Source organism: Symphalangus syndactylus, chromosome 11 (genome assembly GCF_028878055.3).
Source record: "Symphalangus syndactylus isolate Jambi chromosome 11, NHGRI_mSymSyn1-v2.1_pri, whole genome shotgun sequence".
In the NCBI taxonomy this organism is placed as follows: domain Eukaryota; kingdom Metazoa; phylum Chordata; class Mammalia; order Primates; family Hylobatidae; genus Symphalangus; species Symphalangus syndactylus.
In genome coordinates, this window is record NC_072433.2 from 33,931,628 (window position 1) to 33,947,674 (window position 16,047).

Here is a 16,047-nt window from a genome sequence, read left to right on the forward strand (position 1 = left end):
TAAAATACTAGGTCTTATTTTTTCTAACTATATTTGCACTCATTAATCATCTCCACCTTCCCCCACAGCACTCCCCCAACCGCTACTCTTCCCAGACTCTGGTAATCATCCTCCTATTCTCTATATATTTCTGAAACCATAAGTTCATACTGATACTTTCAATTTCAATCCAACATGCTTTATTTCAGCCATTTTTTTTCTTTATTTGTAACTTCTTTATCAACATGAGAAACTTGGTTCTCATTATAAATAATGTATTTAATTATTTGTTCAACATTTAAATATACATAAAGTTGTTAAACTTGCTAGCCCATACCCTTGAGAGGAATAACTTTACTAACTACAGGGCAGTGTTTACATACAGTTTGTCTTTAGCCTTACAGTATCCAGCTGAAATACCCTTCCACCCATATCCTTGTTGATTTGTTTTTGTTTGCATACAGTAAAATTCATTTTTTTGTGAGACATAATTCTATGGTTTTTGACAAGTACAGAATCATGCGTCTCCCACTGTAGTCATGATAGAGAACATTTTAGGCCCTGTATCCATCAGTTCTTGAAATGTTTGGGCATTTTCTTTTACCAAATTTATAATAATTCTAGAAAAGGGCTTTAGGTTTTGTTGTGGAAGGATAAAGATTATTACTGAATACAATTTCCATAGTCCTGTACATTCAACCTCTTTTTTTGATCAGTGGGTTCTAGGCCTAAGCACTGGCTCGGGATCAGAAACTGGTAAAGGGATAATGCTTTTTCAATTTGTGTAGTTGCACTTGGTCTCTTAATCAATCCTTTTTAAATAATTTCTTTCCATTATATTGTTCAAGGTATAGCCTTGTTAGCTGCCCATCTATCTTGCCCTTAAGAATATTATTTTCTATTAACCAACCCCACTGATCTCCTCAAGTAACTCCTCCTGACTGCCACTTTGACCTTGCCATTTATCTGACAGACACTATGACCTTGTCACTGTTATTTTAGGATCCTATCACTGCATTGCTATCAATTAGCCCAATTCCCTGAAAACATTTCCTACCATTGGTTTTGGCCTATAAAACACAACCATCTTTGACTTTCACAACAATGCCAATGCTCTCTCACTATTACATCCCTTACTGCTAAGCTCCTAGGGCACACAGACTTCTTATGGACACCACTAGCTTACCTAGTATGTCAACTCTATCATGCCCCCCTCACTGAGCCGTTTGGTTCCTTCTTCCATTGTCTAACATGGAAATCCTGGCATTTTTATGTCATTTAGCATGAGTCAGTCTTTTATCCAAGTTTCCAAGAACCACCCTAAAGGTATACTATCACTGGCCCTCAGAGTCCTTGCCTGGATGTTAAAGTATGTATCATGGGATACTAAACCTTCTCTTACACAACTTTATGACATCCTCAACCACAGCATCATCAAGATCCTTCCATACAAAATCTGTTTTTCCTCGAGTACATTTTGGCTAGGTCCTGCACCCATCTTTGGGTATGTTCATTTTTCTCCTTTCATGCCCAGCACTTCCCTTGCCAAATTGTATTATGACTTGACCTGACTCATTGGTCTGGTGGTCAAAACGGAATTGGAGGTACATTCCAAGATGTATTCTTTTTATGGTCCTGCAGGCAAAGTTCTCTATATTTTTGTCAAGGAAGACTGGAATACTTTCCTTAACAGGTCACAGTGGCCCAATTCTGTAAGCCCAGAGCATAGTAAGGCATTTGGAGATTCGAGACATTTGGATACATCCACCAAGATATTTCCATTTCATATTTTCAGAAGATCCTAGTCTTTCCAAATCAAGAGTCTGATTTTGGAAAAGTCTATTTTCTAAGATGGAGAATTCAACCTGTTCTAATATTCTGCCATTCATTAAGTCCTAGGCCAGAACTGAATTATTTTCTGCTTTTTGATTGCATGAGATTAGAGTTTCTCCATATGACATTAACAGTGCCTGCTGACTTTACACTTAGCTGTTATTTATCTAATTCCATTGTCCTATAATTTACTACCTCCTCTAGAATTTCTCCTATACCAGAGACATTACCCTTGCCAGCACATTTTCTTTCACCAATACCTTATTCATTTTACCACAACTGAAAAATTGTAAAATTGCACAACCATAGTATGCCAATAGGGCATACTCCATTTAGTCTAACACCAAAATCCTTTGTCAGATCTTCATTCTTCTTGACACTATCCGCCTTAGGCTAGATCCCCCAGGAGACAAATTCTAAAAAGATTTGCATGTAGAAAGATTATTAGAAAGTGACAGAAGTATGATCAGACAGAGGTCTGGAGCAATTTAATTTCAGTGCATCGACGACAAAGCTATCAGCTGATTCCATGGGGAGCTTCGGGTTGGGATAAACTTTCATTAAAGTCGTCATGACTTGAGGTTAAGAAACTAGGCATTTTCACCCCCATATTGAACAATCAGTGGATGAGAAACGTCCCAAAGGAAAGGGCATGACTATGGAAGAGGGGGCCTTTTTTTTTTTTTTTTTGTGATCTGAGGACAATTCTCAGAGAAAATTTCACCTATCAGCTGACAACACTCCAGGTAGTTGGGAGAATGTGTGTTTCAGCCTGGAAAAAGGATCTGCACACACATCACAACAATGTGAGATTCTAGACTAGACTCTCCAGTGAGATTCTTCATTCATACTTTCTCTGACCAATACTGAGTGTTTTATAGATACATTCAAAATCAGAATCCATTTGCAATTCAAATTTTATTATCTTGGACAAATCACTTAACGTTCTAGGCATCCGCATATCTACTTGCCGTGTAGAAAGTGTAAAATCTTCTCTAACTTACTCCTTCACGTCTTGATGAGAGGAAAATGAAATGAATGAAGCAATTAAAAATTATTGTATAAGACCACCTAAAAAAGGATTCACATAAGCTCTTACTTTTGCCTAAGCCTGAATTCATGCCTGTTTCTCATGTCCTCATACTATACAGTGTCGTGAGCCACTATCTGGGTGAAATTTGATGTATGAAGTTTTTTTTTGAATGGGAAGAATGTAAATATCAGATAAGAACTTATGTATTTTTTTATGTTGGTGAATTTCAGCACATATTTTACTTCTAATACACCAGGGGCAGAGCAAGTGGAAGATGTATATAAGTAGATGGGCATAGCCAGTGAAAAGATTTATGCTGGCAAGCAAGCAATAGATGACAGCTTCTATCTCACCCTCAAGGGACACCTAAAACCACCCTTCTAGGAAATTACCAGCCAAGGCACTCTGAAACATTGAACAAGTACATAAAAAAAGAACTTTTTTTCCCCCTTGTCTTAGAAGTGGAACAAAACAAAATAAATGACCTGCTTCTATCCACTCCAGGACATAAAAAATAAGGGAAGAAAGAAAGGAAAGAAAATGGTTCCATCTCCTGCCAAGTTATGCAACTGTTTGACAGAGATGACTCAGAGCTCAGAACCACCCACACTGCTTGGGTAGAATGCCAGTAAGCAGATGGAACAGCTTGTAAAATATCTTCAGATGGCCCCAACCATTTATTGCATCTGTTTTTACGATATGAATAAATGAAAAAATAATTGTCTTTGGCTTCTTAGATTTTTATGGGTTTCAGAAATCAGGTTATGTCATTTTAAAATCTGCCTGCACAAGGAAGTTTACTTAATTAAATCATCCCAGTAATGGCTGAATTTATGCTTTCAGTGTTGACTGAATTGTATTGATGCTATTTACAATAATCTCTCTGTGTAATTTGCTTTCAAATTCAGCCATTCTTTTCAATGAAGCAAGTTTTTCCTTACATCTCTGCTAGCCATCTTTTGACCATTAGGGGGACTAGCCTGAGGAACACATTCATTGCTAGAGCACAGCGGGGCAGAAGATGGAGACAGATTCTTCATGTCAACATCAAACCTCTAACTAGGTTATCAAACCTCTAACTATCTTACTTATGTTAGGACTTGTTGTTATAAGATATGATCATATTTTTTTCTTATATGGTTAATTCATTTTGCATTGGATCCACTGTTACATCTGAACAAATATGCAAAGATAAAGGAATGAACTCAGAAGGAGTTATTTGTAATTTAGGTGGAAATGACACTGAACAAAATACACCAAAAAACTTGGGCTATAGACTGTGCTCTACTCTTTATTAACCATGTGGCTTTGCATCAGTTACAATTTTTCCCACTGATTAAATGAAAATAACTGCCTTATCTTTCCTGTAGAAATTTTGGGAGAAAAAATATGGTAAATGCTGTGGTCTGAATGGCTGTCTCCCCAAAATTTATATGTTCAAAACCTAATCCCCAGTGTAATCGCCTTAGAAGGTGAAGCCTTAGGCAGGTGATTTGATCATAAGGGTGGGTCATGAATGGCATTACTGTCGTTATAATAGACATCTTAGAAAATTGCCTTGTCATTTGCACCACATGAGGACACAGCTAGAAGACACCATCTATGAGGCAGGAAACACCCCTCACCACATACTGAATCTGCTAGTTTCTTGATCTTGGAGTTTCTCACTTCCAGAACTATAAGAAATAAATCTCTATCATGTATAAGCTAATCAATTTATGGTATTTTATTACAGCAGCCCAAATAGACTAAGGCAGTGAATGTATGTGGGAAAAAAAACTTTGCAAGTTACTAAAGATGCTATATAATACGCTTTTGAAAATGCAATATTCCATGAGTTTATGCTAAAATTTTAACTTAGAGAGTTGTGGCAACAGAATGACTTCCATATGTGAAATATGTGTTTAATGACGATGACTTTATATAACGAAATGAACTAAAGTTTTTATGTCATATCAACAGCCATAGGCCCTTCATACATACTCATATGATCAGAGGTGGTAATTTTGATTGGAAAAATTAAATACAACACGCAAGAAAACAAAGATTTCCAGAACAATGCAGCCATTACAAAAAATACCTTCAGGATATTAGGGAATTAAAAATCCTTCATTTATAAAATCATGTTTTCCTGGTAACTTTGATGGTTTGCAGTTCGATTTTTCATTAAGAAAAATGACAGCAAATGCTTAGCTCTTCCAATAGGCTTGTGTAAATGGAATGAATTTGTCTCAAGGGACTGTATGTCAAATTTTTAAAGATAAATTACCAAGGTTATCTTAAAAATTCCCATTTGTCAGAAATGATAAAAATGTAACATTGAGTAATCAATATCAGGATTCCACTAACTCCATTCAAATTATTAACCACTTGATTCAAAAGCTGACTCACACGTGGGTAAATAATAATAATAAAGCTGGCATAGAACATGCTTTCAGCACATATATATATATATATATATATATATATTATAAATTGACTTTTAGAATGTCAGTGATGGAAAATTCTGAGTGAAATTTAATCACTCACCACCACACCATATTTGAACCTAGCACAGCCAAGGCTTAGAAAAGATAAAAAACACCATTTATTGATACTTATTATGTGGAAAGGACTTGACACTCATGATTGAATTTAATCCTTGCAACAGCCTGTGATATTGGAGCCATTATCCTAGTCTTACAGATGAAGACAATCAAGTTAAATAACTAATTCAAGGTCACACAGCCAGTAGATGAGAAAGAAGAGACTCAAGCCCACATTTATATGACTGGAAAGCTCATGCTTATATCCATTACTCTCTGCAGCCTTGGAAGTCAGGAGACCTGAATTTTCAAGTGAAAATGTGAAGTTATTTGAATCAGAGAGGTGTGGGCTGAGATGCGGTCTGTGTCACTTGATGCTACACTGTATATTTCACCATGTTCGTGGAATTGAAATAGGATGCTAGAGATAATTTTGAATTTGATTATCTAATATTTAAGATATAAAAGCTACAGCTTTGCCAGAGGGACCCAAATGTTTCATTCAGACTTATTTTAGTGAGGAACTATGTGGCACACATTGGCAAAGCTGGTGGTAAAAACCAGATTACCCACAGGAAATATTTTATCCATATGCTTATTCTAATGGGCTACATTTTATATTGGATGTCATGCTTAGTAACTTCTTTTGTTACATTTACGTCACAATTTTAAACCCAGTCATTGAAGCTACTGGAAAGAATAATATGGCAAGATCTAACCTAGCTGCCTTTTTCACTTCACTTAGGTGCTGTACTCAGTGGAAACTTAGTGTTCCAGAAAATTGAGACTGAAAGAACAACAAAAATAACATAGATTCAAATATTTCTCTCTTAAACTGCCTTATTCAATAATAACAGCAACTACAATATTATCAATAACAATAGACACATTTATTGGGTCCTTATGATGTGTCAGGCACTGTGATTGAAGCATTTTACTACATCGACCCACTGCAATATCCTGAGGTAGGATCCACTGTTACCCCATTTTACAGATTAAGGAATAAATGGTTACAGAGGTCGTGCACCTTGCTCTCAAACTAATGAGCTAATGGAGCCAGAGTTCAGATTCAAACCTAAGCCCTGTCTGTCTCCGTGCCTGAACTCAACCACTGCATCATTTTTTGAGAATTATAAATATCATTCTAAATATTACTCTGATTCTGTTCGTGTTCAAATTCCTCTTTCCTTTCATTATCTTATTGGGTCCTTATAACAACCTTGCCACCTAGGTATGATCATCTCTGCACAGGAGATGAGGATGCTGAGGGTTAGAAGACAGAATGTCACTCACGTGAACCATCTACCAACACCTGATCTCCAATGAGAAAATATCGGGAAATGAAAACCTCTCCCTTTCAAACAAATCTCCATTTCTTTTCTCCACTTTTCTCCTGAAAAAGAAAATGCACACACTCCACACACACAAAGAACATTATTTTGGTTACATTTTTATAAAGCTATACATTGTAATTATGGAAATGAGATTGTCATCAACTTTAATCATGCTAAAAATGCTCATCTTTTTTTTATAAGAAAAAGAGGAATAAATACTCATTAACACTGAAGGCCTGAAGAACTTAAATTAAATTTTACTTTGAGATAGAAAATTGGTATGAAAAGAAGCCTGCATTAGTTATCCCCATCCACTCTTCCCACCCTCCTCCATTAAAAAATAATTTATACAAGTAATCATCTTTGAAGCCAAAAGTGATTTTAGAGGAAACTTCAATCATCTACAATTTAGAGTTTAAAAAGCATCAAGCCATACCAAATGCGTAGCTAAGTGTTAACACTCTTCTCCGCCTAGAGAACCTCCCCTTTTTGGTCTCCTAAGTCTCTGGAAGATTGAGGGGGTAGGATAGTGGCAAGAAAAGTTGATTGTGCCTTGTATATTATGTGTGTTTTTATGCATATATACAGATACATGCACACATAAATATACATCTTGCATGATTCTTGTGTGTTGTGAGAATTAAAGTATGCATCATAAGAGCCCGGATATAGTGAAAACCCCAAATATTTCAGCTGTCTTCCAGAAATCCTTCCTTCTAGGTCAACGTGCAACTGCTTTTAGGTTGTAGCTATATTTGCTCTGTTTTAAATAATGAATTATCTCTTTAGAACTTCACAATTCTCCTGGCCAGGCATTGGCAGAACTACTAATTTACAAAAATGCAATATGGTTTACTTCTCTTTTAGCAGCAGCATCCACTTCTTTCATCCAATTAATTTCAAGTGTGCCAGTTTGCCTTACTACTCTTCTGTCCAGGAAAATGCAGAGACATTTCTGACTACTATGAACAATTACAGCAGAAAACAAACTAATATTCACAATAACATTTAGCATGTAGCTTTTTATATGGCCCAGGTACAACTCAAAGGGTTTTACATCATTTTTTTCTTTTCATCCTCATAGTAAGCCCAAACAGTACGTATTATCATTATTAACTTTCTGATATGGCATTGGGTTAGGGGAAGAATAAGTGACTTCCTCAAAGCAATGCTGTCATCGAGTATCAGTGTCACCATCAGTTCTGCATTCTCATCAAGCACTTTCTGACTTTACAAACTTCTCTTAGTCCTCAGATTAGGTCACTTCCTTATGTTTTGGATCTTTCCATAATTCTTCCAGATCCACTCCCCACCCTTTCACACCCTGCTCCATTCCAAAGGGAGCTGACAAGAGTGTGTGATAGGCAAAGACACTCTGGCCCTGTGCTTCCTAATGAATCCAGTCCATGATGAGCACCAGAAGAAGAGCAGAGAGGAAGACGCAAGGGAAGGCATGGATTTTATGGTCTGGGCTTTCCCATGTGCTGGAGGGTAGCTGTGTTCTTTCAGGTGGCCCTTTCATCCGGGCTTCTCTGTCACTGGGTCTTGAAAACCATTCCTTCCCTCACCCTTCCAGGCCTGCAGTTGTTCCTGATTTCAGGATTCTGCATGGTCCTCTGTAGTTTCCTCCACTCTGCCCACATCTTTGGAAATGGTCTTTTCATTCCCTTTTACATTCCCTTTTATTGATTCCAATTGAGTGTGCCATTTGCTTCCCATGAGAACTTGACTAATGGATACATATCCTTGTCTTTCTATAATTCTGAGCACAGCTCTTTCCTTTTAGAGTACTTACCATTGTTGGTTAGTACAGATAAGAGCAGAGAAACGTATTTATTTACTAGCTGAGTTGTTTACCCTTTAGTCTGTATTAGGGCAGAGGCTATGTCCTCTTTACTCAGTCTTGTATCCTTGGTGCCCAGCAAAATGCCTGGTGCTCAGATGGCACGGAAAAATATTCACTGACTGAATAAACACCTCAAGGCAAGCAAAGGGTGGTTTATAAGATATCTCTGTAACTTATTGTTGTCTTTCAGAAAACAAGAGAGACTAGAACACCACCCCAAAGCTACTGAGCAGTTTTTTTCACTTAAATGCATGAACGAACAAGCATTTTGGACGTTTAGCATAGAAAGTAGGAAACTAGCAGGCATTCCAGGCCAGAAACTTAATCTCTAAAACCATATAGACGCTTTTCCTCTAAAAGGAATTGAGTATTGAGAAAGTAATGACGGGCTGAGCAGTGACCATGTTTGAGGCCTGAGATTTCATGTCTCCATCAGGTTTTGGTGTAGCCTTTTACAGTATCCCTTAAAAAAATGTCTATGAAGACATGGAAAAATAATAAAAATCACATCACAACAGTAAACTAAGATTGACAAATATATAACTACATTCCAGAATGAATTTTTAAAAGGCACCTATTGATAGAATATGGAGAAGGGGCATTATGGTTTATGCAACAAAGAATGCTCAGATATTAAAATGTAGAAAGATACAGGACTTTCTACCTCAACTCTCCATCCCCTCACTCAAGTCTTGGGCCTGTACCAAACAGATAACTTGACAATTCTCTTCCTACTATGTTTTAAAAAATATATCTAAAATGTATAAACATCAACGTGTAGCTTCATTAAAATAATAATGATCTAGTAAAATAATCATAGGGATATAGTTTCTTAAAAAAGAAATAATCTCAAAACAACAACCAATATTATCTTTATAGTGTAATAGTAAAGGTAGTCTAATTAAAATCAGAAGCATGACTAAAATTTAATGCTACTATTATTAAACATTGTTCTGGAGGTTGCATTCAATATACTTAGCAGAAACAAAAGCAAACCAAAATAAAAAGAACAAAATTTGAAAAAGAGGAGACAAAACCATTATTCCTTACAGATATATGTATAGCATGGGCAAACTTTAATGCAGCAACTGAGAGTCTATTTAAATAGGTGAGTTCTTAAAAGTGTCCAGTATACAAGTACTCAAGTGTATAGAGTCTATAAAAACTTTCAGGACTGGCCGGGCGCGGTGGCTCATGCCTGTAATCCCAGCACTTTGGGAGGCCAAGGCGGGCGGATCACGAGGTCAGGAGATCAAGACCATACTGGCTAACACAGTGAAACCCCGTCTCTACTAAAAAAATACAAAATATTAGCCGGGCGTGGTGGCGGACACCTGTAGTCCCAGCTACTCGGAGAGGCTGAGGCAGGAGAATGGCGTGAACCCGGGAGGCAGAGCTTGCAGTGAGCCGAGATCGCGCCACTGCACTCCAGCCTGGGTGACAGAGCGAGACTCCGTCTCAAAAAAAAAAAAAAAAAAAAAAAAAATACTTTCAGTACTTTGCCTGAAGAAAAAGAAATGAAAGAAAGGAATGGGATCCTTATTGAAGTACATTTAAAGAAGAATGTTGGAAATTAAAATCCAATATTAAAATAGTGCTAATTCTACCTTATTTTAAGTAACCCTTACATATTTTTTTCAATTAAAATAGTGGTTAACAGTTAACTTTGTTATTTTTTTTGTTATGGTTATTAAACTCCTGAAACACCTGTGCTCGACCATACTCAGCCATTAAAGACTTAGCCTTGAAGCTACAGAAGTCTCAGATGGTTGAAGTTGCAGGAAGAAAGTTGCACTGATTTACTGGCATTCTGTTACTGTGAATCATCTATGGGTAGATGTTTCCTTGGTGTCACATCTTTGGATTTCATCATGAATTCCTCATGAGGTCCCATCTGTTGGCAAGGCATTATGGGAAGAGCAGGCATTTTATTCTCCAAACGGCTGTGTCTGGAGCGGAAGCTCTCCGCGCTTCTCAATGCGAGAGTGCATCCCCTGGTGCTCAGTTGCCAACAGATGAAGTTGGAGTAAACGCGGGGCAGCCTGACATGAGGAACAACACAAGCGTAAGTGGACATATACGTCTCCACCATGTCCTCGGTACTTTTAAAGCCTGGAATACTTTCTTTCTTTCCAGCAAAGGAGATAGGAAAAACAGAGTGTTGTTTTGTTTTCTTTGCTTCTTTCTCCTTCCTCCTCTCCTCTTCTTCTGTGAAATGATGGTGTCCCAGAAACTTGTAGACTCCAAGACTTCCATAGGACTTTAAGGGTTGACCCTGTCTTCTGCCTCTTATAAATATCAGTAAGTCAGTAAATACCTGCTTTGTATCCTACACGCCTCAAGTCAATGCATGTGTTACACAGTGGTGCTTAGTCATGGTCCTAGAATCAAACTAATCTGGGCCAAATGCCAACACTGCCACATTTTGGCTGTGTGAACATAAGCACAATCCTTAAGAAGCATTCTTTTTTACCTGCCACATTTCTCCTATTTGTAAAATGAAGATAACAGTATTGCTTACTTCAAGAGGTTGTTGTCAGAATTAAACACAATAATGTATGCAAAGTGCTTAGCATTTTACAATAAATATTCCTTTATCTACTTTAGTAATTAAGTTGTTAAAAATAAATAACTCTTAGTAATCTATTCTTTAAAAGAAATATTTCTTCTGGCTGATATTAGTCAGAATATCTTCGTTGTAAATATAGAAAAAAAAAAACAACCCATGGAAGACAATTAAAAATTACGTAGAATTTAGTGGATTATGTAATTTAAATATGCAGAGTGAGTTTAGGTATAATTTGGTCAAGGTTATGATTTATTTATCCTTACTTTTTTTTATTGTAATTTTCTTGGCTCAGTTTACTTCAGTGTTTTCAACTGAGTGTTCAAAGAACCTTCACTTCAAGAAAAGTGGCCGTAGAAATCCTATATTTCCTGTTTGTGTCCCATGATGTCCAAAATGAGATCAATATGTTTAAGATTCTAAGGCAAAATGTTGACTTACTTTGTAATTGAACCACAACTCAAATCAGCTAATATATCTAGAGGAAGCCATGGTAGCAGTTGGCTTAGGCTTGGATTAACTGATCTAAAAACTGTGGCAAGTAAGATATGATTAACCCACTTATTTCAATCAGAGCCCTTGTCTCTAGAACTGGAGGTGGGTTTGTGGTAACTTTGAATTATCTATTTAGGACAGTTAGGAAGCAATTAAGGACTTTGGAAATACAGATATATGAATGAAGCATTGTGAGGACAATATTCTTCCAGTAGACTGCATATGTCTGTATTAATAGAATAGCATTTTCTAAGACTTCATCCCTGAGTTCTCACATTTGCAGACACGGTACTCACTTTTAGTTTGATACCTGGAATCTCAATCATGCTAAAGTCTGTAACCAAGCTCAACCATTAATGAGCTGCAAGATTTTCAGCAAATCACATCTGCTCCCTGGACATCAGTGTGGTCACTTGTAATAAAGGAGGGTGGATTAAATGAACTCGAAATTCCCAGTAGTTCCATGGGTCTCTATGAACACAATACATTACCTTTATAAATGGGGAAGATGGCCAATAAGCAATTTCTCAACTTCTGTTCTGAAAATTACACAAAATGACCCAAGATCCTTTTATCTTTCTTCACTAGGACTATTTCCTATCCCTTTTATCTCTTTGTTGATATTCTAGAGGCCTGCTTCAATATTTTCTCCACATCCCATTCTCTATATGAAATTTCTAACTGAAAAAAAATAAATCTATTAGAGATATCAATAACATCTAAGTAAGGAGGTCTCTATTTCCAGAAATCATTGTGAATTTTGCCTGTGTGTTTAGCAATACTTTGTTCTTGCAAATTTTCATCTTAGACAATTTTGACAGTTATTTAAAATATATTGCTCTTTTTGTTTACAGTTATTTTTATTTGTTGTAAAATTTAAATACAATGAAATTTACAGTTCTTATTACACATTTACTGAATTTTGACATGCATCCACCTGTGTAGCCCAACCTCTTATCAAAAAATGGAACCTTAACATTGTCTAAGAGTGTTTCTCATGTTCCTTCCAAGTCAATCATCACTCCCATGGCTACAGAAGAAACCATTATTTTGATTTTTCCTCCATAGATTAAATTTGCCTGTTCTGGTACTTAATATTAAAAAACATGCAATATGTGATTCTTTATTGTCAAAATTCAATTGACTAGATTTGTACATGTTAATCTCTACAGATCTTTATTCTATTCTATGGGTCTATATATACTTATAATTTGGCCAATCCTATACTGCTTAATTTCTGTAACTTTATAGTAAGCCTTAAAATCAGTTATTTGACCTTTCCTGCTTCAATATTCTTTTCAAGTTTGTTTTGGCCCTTTGAGTTTCTTTGCCTTCCTGTATGAATTTTATGATGAGCTTATTGATACCTATGAAGAAAATTCTGGTAGGATCCGTAGATAAATTTTCAGAGAATTGGCATCTTTGTAGTATTTAGACTACTGATCCAAATGTAACTTTTCATTATTAAAATAAAAAACGTCTTGCGGTTTCATTCCTAGCTATCTAGAAAAAAGAAAAAGCCAGGATTTAAAACAGTGGCACTAGTCTTTGGAAAAGAGGAAAAAAATCCAAAAGTCTTGAGGAATCTCTGACTATGATAAGAAATTAAAAATTATAATTTCAATAAACTAAACAGTCATTTTTGAGATCCAACAGTTGGTGGATTGATTGACACCAAAATAGAGTAAAGATGCTAAAGCAGATCACTGAAACACATTCTGTGTCAATCTTCAAATTGATCAAGCATGGTGAAGGGAAAATGTGGTGATAAAAGGCAGCTGAGAGCCATGCAGTAATAAGTTGACAGGGGCTTGGTCTAGTTAACTCTTTTTATAATATGAACTTACAAACAGAGAATACTTAAATGGGATCAACTCTTTCAACAGTTTCAATACATTTTTGTTTTTGGTGGGTTTTTTGTTTGTTTGTTTTGAGAAGGAGTCTCCCTCTGTTGCCCAGGCTGTAGTCTGGAGTGCAGTGCTGCCATCTCAGCTCACTGCAGCCTCTGCCTCCTGGGTTCAAGCGACTCTCGTGCCTCAGCCTCCTGAGTAGCTGGAATTACAGGCGCACATCACCACACTCAGCTAGTTTTTTGTATTTTTAGTAGAGATGGAGTTTCGCCATGTTGCCCAGACTGGTCTCGAACTCCTGATCTCAAGTGATCTGCCCCCCTCAGCCTCCCGAAGTGCTGGGATTGTAATCTGTGGCATGAGCCACCGTGCCTGGACAGTTGCAATACTTTAACAAGAAATCACAAAACTAAGAGGTTAACTACAACAAACACATTTTTGATTCATACTGAATCTCTTGTTCCAGAGTTGCAAAGTTATTGTGTTACCAATAAGTAATGCAGATGTTCAGGCAGACAATGATGAGTTTCAAAATATGTTGATGGAAGGATAAAAATTTGAATTCAGTACTAAGTAACAGTTACCTTTTAGATTTTGGGAAAAATTGAGAAAAGTTAAAATCATGCTAAAAATGCTTTGCTGCTTTTCTTTATCCCTTACCCCCTGTCCCCACCATATCTAACTTCTTTCATTCTGATGGCAAGCATCAGGTGTCCTCAGTGGGCCAGTCTCTTGCTATGCTTTGAGACCACAATCATATCTTTACTTCTCTCTCTGGTTCCTTATTCCTGTCAGTGAGTTCCAGCTAAATATCATTGCTTCATTAAAGTTATTCTAACCTAAAGAAAATCCTTTTCTGTTATTCTTTATACAAGTCATTTATCCCTCATTTATCTCCATCATTATACTTACTTATTAATTTTTCTGTTCTTTTTTCCTCCAGTACAATAAACACCATAGTATCCCCACTACTTCACTGGATGAATGAATTAATAAACAGTTGTCTTCTTCGACTACTTTGTAAATCTTTAGAGAGAAGAAACTTTCTCTAATTCATCATTTGACCTGAATATTCTGATCTCAAGAGAAATATCTATTAAAATATTTAACATACGAAGTGTTACAAAGGTAATTATAGAATTTTGCATACGGTAGGTGGAGTTATCTCAGTAGGAGTTCTTCAATACCCCAGAGAACACAGAAGGATTTCAAAGAGGCAATAAGCTACATGCTGGGTCTTCAAAAAATGCGAGGCATTTACTTGGCAGATGAAGGGGCTCAGCTCAGACAATCTTACCAGTTTTGTTGTAAAACTTAAATCCAGTCATTTATTCTCTCATTTAATAAGCATTTATCAAGATACTATGTCAGCTCTATCCTAAGCACTTGTGATACATGGTAATGAACACCAGACATAATATGTGCTGTCATTTACCTTAAAAATCTCAACTCCATGAAGGGGGTGAACATTAATTAAATAAACATAAAATATACAGTGCTTGAGTGCATTAATCATTTTTTCTATATTATTTCATTTAGTTCTCACAAATACCTTATGAGATAGTTACTATGATTAGCACCTACTTTATAATAATAAAATTGAAGAAAAAGAAGGAATTAAAGATGACAAACCCCCATACCAGGTAAGCCAAAGTAGGATTTATACTCAAGACTAATTCCAGGGCCTGAGCACTGGAGTCATGTTGAATATAAAGTCAATGGTACATAACCCCCAAATATGTTATGTAATATGAATTATTGAGAAATAAATACTTTAAAAAATTAAGCCAAATAGCAAAGTATAAACTGATGTGAGGTTAGATTTGAGGGTTAGACAGGACCAAGCTTGCAGTGGCCTTGTAGGTCTCGTAAATATATATATTTTTTCTTTTCAGAGCAATGGGAATCCACTGACAGGTTAATGCTGATGAGGAAGAGGGTAGGCAGGGTGATGTGAAAATATTGGAGATGGTCCAGAGGTCTTTGATAAAACCAATAAAGAGGTCACAGCTACTTGAAAGGCTGAGGCAGGAGAATCACTTGAACCCAGGAGGCAGAGGCTGCTGTCAGCCAAGATCGCGCCACTGCACTCCAGCCTAGGTGGCAGAGCAAGATTCCTCCATCTTGGGGAAAAAAAAAAAAGTCATTGCATTCTTCTGGATAAAATTAATGGTAGCTTGGAATAAGATGACAGCTATAATTAAAGCAAAGATGAGTGGATGAATTTGAGAGCTCTTTAGGAAGGTGTCTAATAAAAAATATATTGATGGAATAAAGTATAAGGAGATCCTAGCACAGTAGTATTGACTGAGAGATACTACACTATGTGGCCATGAGGAAGGGAATTATTAGGAATAACTCTAGAGAGTAAGATAGGCTAGGACACAGCTTGTTGTAGCTTGGAATGGAGGTAGTGTGCTAAGGTGGATAGAGCTTTCAGTTTCAATATCATGCTTGCAGTTAACTTTCTGAGTAACTTTGGGCGAGTTATTTTTCCTTACGGGAACTCCATTTCTCATGCAGAAACTGATCAATAACCCAGGAAGATTTGAGATGAAGTAACATTGTGTGTGTGACAGAGTTGCA

At 36.6% G+C, this 16,047-nt stretch overlaps 1 long non-coding RNA gene across 2 annotated transcripts in view; it reads left to right on the plus strand.

The window, feature by feature from the left end:
• Nucleotides 1–10,449: 10,449 nt before the first annotated feature.
• Nucleotides 10,450–16,047, plus strand: part of LOC134731781 (uncharacterized) — a 45,524-nt gene continuing 39,926 nt past the window's right edge. For both annotated transcript variants that reach the window (XR_010114370.1, XR_010114369.1), the window contains exons 1-3: nt 10,450–10,615; nt 14,405–14,589; nt 15,001–15,104. This is a non-coding gene — a long non-coding RNA (uncharacterized lncRNA). The remainder of the gene's footprint in view (nt 10,616–14,404; nt 14,590–15,000; nt 15,105–16,047) is intronic.